Below are 8638 nucleotides of genomic sequence, written 5' to 3' on the forward strand. Positions count from 1 at the left end.
TGTTGGTATGTCATCTTATATTCATATGATTGAGATTAACCATGCAAGTTTGAACTTGGGTACTTGATACTGGTTGTGGCTCTCATCTCGTGTAATCATTTGCGGGGGCTAAAGAACATCATACCTCTCGAAAAGGTGATGTGGACTGCGAGTCGGGAATGGAGCACGAGTTCTTTCTTTGTCTCGAAGGGAACATATGTAATCCAACTCCCTAGTGGTTTTGAGTTATTTTTAAATAATCACACTATGTACCTGATTGTCTAAGAACATTATTTCTGTTTCCGTACTTGCTAAAGACGGTTTTGCATTTTCAATAAAGGATAATAACTGTATTTTCTCTTTCAATGAAATGATTTATGGCAAAGCAGTTTCCATGAATGGAATTTATATCTTAGACCAAACCACAGAAGTATTACACGTGAATAATAAGAAAATAAAGGTTGGTGACAAAGATCAAACCTATCTATGGCATTGTCGAATAGAACACATAGATGAGAAACGCGTGAAGAAACTCGTCGATAATGGGACTATTCCCGCATTCGATTTTTCTAGATATGGCACGTGTGAATCATGTCTTATTGGCAAGATGACTCGAATTTCCTTCAAAGGTGTTGGAATGCGGGCTAGTGACCTATTAAGACTCATACATACTGATGTTTGTGGACCTATGTCAATTACCGCTAGAGATGGGTATAGATATTTTATCACTTTCACGGACGATTTGAGTAGATACGGATATGTCTACTTAATGAAGCATAAAAGTGAGTCCTTTGAGAAATTCAAGGAATACCAGAACAGGGTACAGAACCAACTCGGTAGAAAGGTTAAAGCACTCCGTTCAGATCGGGGTGGCGAATATCTTTCAAATGAGTTTGATCAATACCTGAAAGACTGTGGAATCGTTTTGCAGTTAACTCCACCTGGAACACCTCAATTGAATTGTGTGTCCGAACGGAGAAATCGAACCTTACTTGATATGGTTCAATCCATGATGAGTCACACGGTAGTGCCTGATTCATTATGGGGTTTTGCTCTTTTGTCAGCTGCTCTTATACTTAACCAAAGTCCGTCTAAAGCTGTCGACAAGACTCCATATGAAATGTGGAAGGGAACGGTCCCTAACTTGTCCTTTATTCGGGTTTGGGGCTGCGAGGCTTATGTTAAGTGGAGACACGAGGATAAGCTTGGTCCGCGATCGGTCAAGACATACTTTATAGGTTATCCAAAAGGAACATTTAGTCATTACTTATATTCGCCTACCGAACATCGAGTTTTTGTTGCGGCTAGTGCGACGTTCTTAGAGAAAGAATTTCTCGAGAACAAGACGAGTAATAGAACCTTCGAGCTGTCGGAGATTCCAGAACCAACAACCGAGGAACAGATGGAGGAAGTTGTTCCTCCAACTGATGATATGGTTAATATTCCTGAGGAACCTAGGAGGTCGGGTAGAGTCTCTCATCCTCCGGACAGATACATTGGTATGGTCGAGGAGAATGACGTTTTACTCCTAGAGAGTAATGAACCCGTTACCTATAAAGGTGCTATGACCTGCTCCGACTCAAAGCTATGGCTCGAAGCCATGCAATCCGAGATGGACTCCATGTATGAGAATGACGTATGGGATCTAGTTGATTTACCTAATAAGGTAAAACCTCTACTGTGCAAATGGCTTTACAAAATAAAGCGTTCTGTAGACGCGCAACCAGATACCTATAAGGCACGACTTGTGGCAAAAGGTTTCACTCAAGTGCACGAATTGCATTATGATGAGATTTTTGCACCTGTAGTCATGCTACGTTCCATTCGGATAATCTTAACGATAGCCGCATTTCATGATTGTGAAATTTGGCAAATGGATGTGAAAACCGCCTTCTTAAACGGTTGTTTGGAGGAAGAGTTGTACATGGTGCAACCCGAAGGTTTCATAGATCCTGAACATCCTAAGAAAGTATGCAAGCTAAAGCGTTCCATTTATGGACTTAAGCAAGCTTCTCGGAGTTGGAATCATCGTTTCGACCAGGTGATAAAAGAATATGGTTTCACTTGATCGGTCGAAGAACCATGCTTATATATCAAGTCGAGTGGGAGCAAGATTGTATTCTTGATATTGTATGTCGATGATATACTCTTGATTGGGAATGACATTCCTCTCCTATCTTTGGTTAAAGAATGGTTGAATAACCATTTCCAGATGAAAGATCTGGGTGAGGCACAACGCATTTTGGGAATCCGTATCTACCGAGATAGATCACGACGGACGTTATCACTTAGTCAGGAGTCTTATTTTGATAAGATTCTTGAGAAGTTCAGCATGACCAACTCCAAGAAGGGGAACCTTCCAATGACGACTGGGATGCAGTTGAGCAAGTCTCAGTCACCCACAACGCCTGAAGGGATTGAGCGCATGAGTCGTGTTCCTTATGCATCTACAATAGGATCGATCATGTATGCCATGATATACACACGTCCAGACGTGGCATATGCATTGAGTATGACGAGTCGATACCAAAAGACTCCTGGTGAAACACACTGGATAGCTGTCAAAAACATCCTCAAGTACCTACGGAGGACTAAGGATTGGGTATTGACTTATGGAGGCGATACTAAGCTATGCGCAATCGTTTACGCAGATGCTAGCTTCCAAACGGATCGAGATGATTCAAAATCTCAGTCCGGGTTCGTCTTCACTCTTAATGGTGTCATGGTCAGTCACCGGGAAAAGTTCCAAACAGAGTGTTGTAGCAGATTCTACTACTGAATCCGAATACTATGCCGCTTCGGAGGCAGCAAAGGAAGCGATATGGATGCGTCAATTCTTACAAGGACTTACGATAGTTTCTAGTTCGAATGACCCGATCACCATCTATTGTGACAATAGAGGTGCCATCTTCCAGGCTAAGGAGCCAAAGTCTAGCAACAAATCTAGACATGTACATCGGAAAGCTCACCTGATCCGTGATTACGTGGAGCAAGAGGAGATAGTGATAGACAAGATTGCGATGGATGATAACATCGCGAATCCTCTCACTAAACCGTTGAATTATGATAAGCATGTAGGGCACGTTAATTCCATGGGAATTAAACGCGTTCCTGAGTTGTAGTACTTGATTATGGATTTGATACATTAGCTTTTTCATATACTATTTATAAATTCATCGTTTTATTATAATATTTTGTTTTTCATGTGGATTGTACTGACAACATTGAACGCCACAAAGTGAACTGATTTAAATTATATTCGTTTTGGTCCGTAATCGCCAATGTGAGCTGATAACTCCGGCTATTATATTGTGCAGTCGATTGATGGTGGGTTCAACGAGCCATAAGTCAAACGGTTGACTGATCGATCACAGATGCGAGATTATAATGATACCTCGTAGGACAACTTTTTGTGACAACGTAATGAAGTCCTAAATGTTTAAAAACATTCGGTGCCAGGTCGTGGATAGAACATCCATTGTGTTCCTAGAGTCGATTCTTTTGACTATCGACTGTCTCTTGAGATTAAGGCAGTTTTTGGGTGACTTTGGTTTCTTTCTCACGATCCGCCGAATCGGAGGCTAAGTAGATTTTTTCTGGTCATTTCATACTTGTGTTTACATCTCAGGATTCGAGTTGAAGAAAATATCCAACCCTTATCAGGTATAGTTATTTCTCAGGGCCACTCGAGGAGTTGTAACTGAAATGCATGGCCATGCTCGAATGTTGATTCGTTTATCAGTTAAGTTACTCTCTAGTCGGGAAAACCACTCTTGATATAGATCGCTTGTAAAATACGACCTTTGTGAATCCGTATTTGCAAATTGTTTTACATTGAGTGGGAGAAATTTTAGGATATGAGAATCGGTTATCGCACATACACTTGTGAGGACAAGTGGGAGTTTGTTGAAGCTTATTTCCTCCACAAATTAGTGTGATAACATTTGTAAATCTCTTACAGGTTCACAAGGGTATGCTTCGTATATTTAATCAGTTGATTAACGTTTACCTAATAACGGTTGGCTTGCTAGAAAGTTTGACGTTATTATCATACAGATGGCGGTGATCAACTGGTCCCTAAAGGTCACACCTATAGGATGTGTTTAAGAGATGTGATTATAGAAATATGATCACATTGATGCCTAATATGACTAAACAGTTAGTCAATTTGTTGATGAGACAATTATTTAATGAAGATGAAATAATATTAGTTGAGACGAATTAACTGTCAATTCGTAAATTGAATATAATAAGTTATATTTAATTAAATGTATGTAATGTTAGCTTGGACGAATTAATCTGTTAATTCGTAATTAAATGTAATCGGTTACATTTAATATCAACAAGATGAATGTGTCATAGTGGTAATAGTGAGGGTACACAAACCAAGAGGTCATGGGTTCGATCCTCACTAGATGACAATTTAACACATTTTATACATTTTTGGAATAACCAAATTAAGGAAATAATACTCCTTATTTCGGTTATATGGGCCGAAAATAAGGAAGAAAATATCTACCCTATTACTAACCTAATTCACGGTTTAAGTAGGTGAGAGGGAGATTATTTTTAGACCTAATTTTTCTACTCATTCTCTTGCCTCTTCTCATCAGTAAAAAAAAACACAAAAACCTAAATTTTTACAGAAAATTTTGGATCGATTCTAGCATAATCAAAGGGCATATCTCATATCGTCTTGGGTGCAACTGATAGGCGAATATCTATTTTGATATTGTTCTTAGGCCGTATTTGCTAGGACCGAAGGTTAATTCTGAATCCTTTACTTTTGTTTATGTATTTTATTTTATGACTAGTGATCGTCTTCATTAAATTCGTTATAATCCTTGAATATAAAGGGATTCATACAGATAAATCCCATAAGTACTACTTACATCTTACATGAAACTGGTCATGAATGTCACCAGTTTATCAAGCTCTAAATCATAGAATATAAATGTACCTTGCTTGCCAATATAAGAGTCAAGTCTATTCGTTCAGATAAGTTTGAAACAAAAAATTGTAGATTATGCACATTACCACGGCAACAAAATATTAAGAATGTGCAAGGTAAGGGTAAAAAGGACTCAAAGTAGCATAAAAGTTCAACGTTCCGACTCAACCTAAATGTGGAAATAAACGTGAATTGTTAAAAAATAATTTTTTTTTTTATTTTTATATGGAATTTTGGAATTAAAGCAGCGATGCATACGAAAATTAATAGACGTGCAAACTGAAATGCAACAAACCAACATGCAGACACAGATATGGATGCATACCTAACCAAACCAAACCGTACAATGCCCTCATTGTACCAAAAACAGGGAAAGTAATGCAAACTGAAGAGAAAAGGAGAACGGAGCTTGGAAAACTTACGAGACGACGTGAAGTAGGGACCTCCCCAAACCGACCATGAACATGGGAGGGCGCAAGTGGTACATCAATATCGCAGCATGGGAAATATACTAACCAGACTCGATCGACAGAGCATAAGCGTTCGATCGAGTAAAATAGGTACCAGACGTTCTCGATCGAGGAGAAGAGGTTCTCGATCGAGAAGATGGATTTTGCAGGCCTTCGATCGAGAAGAGCAAGTGTTCGATCGAAGGGAAGGAGCAGCAGAAGTGTTCGATCGAGCAAGAAAACCTCTCGATCGAACATGTTGACATGAGAAACCTTCAAAACACAATGAAAGGGACCACGAGACTGACACAAGAACGTACATGATCAGCAATTATTCGTAAAACTAAAGTCTTAGCACACATAAATAAATGCAACAAGGTTAAACAGAATTACAACAAAACAGGCCAGGTTGCCTCCCGGATAACGCAGGTTTAAGAGGTCCCGCACGACCTTTTGAATTTAATTAGCTAGCTCATCAGGATTGTCGAAGTACAGAACTTCAACTCGGCCATCCACATCGCTTGCTTCATGGTAATGCTTCACATATTAGCCATTGACTTTGAACTTGTTGCCCTCGAAACTTTCTAATTCAACGGACCCAAATTTGGTGACACCAGTCACTGTATAAGGGCCACTCCACCTGGACATCAGCTTACCAGGAAACATACACAGTCGGGCATTAAACAACAATGCTTTCAGCCCGACATGAAATTCTGGAGGTATGATCCGTTTGTCGTGCCATCTCTTCGTCTTTTCTTTGTAGATGTGTGAGCTATCATAGGCATTTAGCCTAAACTCCTCTAGTTCATCTAGCTGTAATAAGCGGTTCTGACCACACAACTTAGGAGCAAAGTTTAGTTCACGAATAGCCCACCAAGCCTTACACTCTAACTCAACAGGTAAGTGACAGGACTTCCCATAAACCAACCGATATGGTGATTCACCAATCGGTGTTTTAAAGGCAGTCCAATAAGCCCATAATGTGTCATCCAGTTTTAGACTCCAATCCTTCCAAGATTTAGAAACTACCTTAGCCAAAATCTCTTTTAACTCCCTATTAGAGACCTCAACTTGTCCAATAATTTGGGGATGATACCCCAAATCGCAACTGTGTTGGACAACGACTTTAGACAATATAGAAGTAAGTTTCTTTTCTTTAAAATGCATTCCCCCATCACTAATGACGACCCTAGGGAAACCAAATCGGGGAAAAATAATCTTTTTGAATATTTTAATCACGGTCTTGGCATCACAATTAGGTGAAGCAATTGCTTCCACCCACTTAGACACATAATCTACGGCTACCAAAATATACCTGTTACCTTTGCTAGACGGGAAGGGTCCATGGAAATCAATGCCCCGGACATAAAAAACCTCGACCTCTAAATGCCATTTTGTGGCATCTCATGTCTTTTAGAAATATTCTCAGAGCGTTGGCAAGCATCAAAGGCTGAAACAAACATTTTAGCATCGGCAAATAAAGTAGGTCAGTAAAAATCAGACTGGAGTACCTTAGCCACGGTGCGCGATGGACCGTGGTGACCACCATAAGAGGATGAATGACAGCCCACTAAGATTGCTCTGGTCTCGCACTGCGGAATACACCGTCTATAGAGACCGTCTGCACATTCCTTAAATAAATAAGGATCATCCCAGAAGTACTGCTTAGCGTTATAGAAAAAACGCTTTTTCTGCTGATAATAAAGGTCGGGTGGCAGCTCGCCACTAACAACATAGTTAGCCAAATCTGTATACCATGGGTCATGGTTGGTATTAGAAGACAAAATAGCAAATAAGGAATCATCGGGAAAAGAGTCATCAATAGGTAAAGAATCCTCTCCCTTCTGCTGCGATAATCAGGACAGATGATAAGCTACTACGTTCTCTGAACCCTTCTTATCTTTGATCTGTAAATCAAATTCTTGGAGAAGAAGTATCCATCTCAACAGTCATGGTTTAGCTTCCTTCTTAGCAAAAAGGTGTCTCAGCGCTGCATGGTCAGTAAAAACAGTAACTTCTGACCCTATCAGATAAAAACGAAATTTCTCCAAATAGATAAACCACTCTAACACCTTCTCGATAGTGGTGTACTTCACTTGAGCCTCATCCAGAGTTCGGCTCGCATAGTATATTGCATTCAAGGCTTTGTCTTTCCGCTGGCCTAACACCGCTCCTAGTGCATAATCATTAGCATCGCACATAATCTCAAACGGCAAGTCCCGGTTGGGAGGCTGTATAATCGGTGCTGAAACCAAGGCCTGTTTCAACCTGTTAAAAGCAGAAATACACTCATCAGTAAATGCAAAGGGGGCATCCTTAAGCAACAGCTGTATAAGTAGTTTAGCAATTTTTGAAAAATCCTTGATAAACCGGCGATAAAAGCCGGCGTGACCAAGGAAGCTCCTCAATCCTTTAACATTAACAGAAGGAGGTTATTGCTGAATCACTTGTACCTTTGCTTTATCAACCTCAATGCCCCTGTCAGAAACTAAGTGCACTAAGACAACTCCCTCGTCGACCATAAAGTGGCACTTCTCCCAATTAAGAATAAGATTAACCTCAATGCAGCGTACGAACACTTTATCAAGGTTAGACAGACAATTAGCAAAATCACTTCCATAGACACTAAAATCGTCCATAAAGACTTCCATAATAGATTCTATATACTCAGAAAATATCCCAATCATGCACCTTTGAAAGGTGGCAGGAGCATTACATAAACCAAAAGGCATCCTGCGATAAACAAAAACACCTTGAGGGCAAGTAAAAGTAGTCTTTTCCTGATCGTTTGGATGAATAGGGATCTGAAAGAACCCTGAGTATCTATCTAGATAACAGAAAAACTTATGAGAAGCTAACCTTTCTACCATATGATCAATGAAAGGAAGGGGGAAATGATCTTTCTTTGTGCCGGCATTTAGCTTTCTGTAGGCTATGCACATCCGCCAACAAGTCACTAACCTAGTAGGTATCAATTCGTTCTTATCATTCTTGACAACAGTAGTCCCTCCTTTCTTTGGAACTACCTGAACTGGACTCACCCACTTACAATGACAAACAGAATAGATAATACCTGCGTCGAGCAGCTTCATTACCTCAGCTATCACAACATCCTGCATCTTCTGGTTCAGTCGGCGCTGACCCTGTCTACAAGGCTTGTGATCTTCCTCAAGCTCAGTTCTGTGCATACAAATATCAGGACAGATGCCCTTAATGTCATCCAATGAATATCTAATACTACGGTTTTATGAGTCTCTGG

Source organism: Silene latifolia, chromosome Y (genome assembly GCF_048544455.1).
Source record: "Silene latifolia isolate original U9 population chromosome Y, ASM4854445v1, whole genome shotgun sequence".
Lineage (NCBI taxonomy): Eukaryota > Viridiplantae > Streptophyta > Magnoliopsida > Caryophyllales > Caryophyllaceae > Silene > Silene latifolia.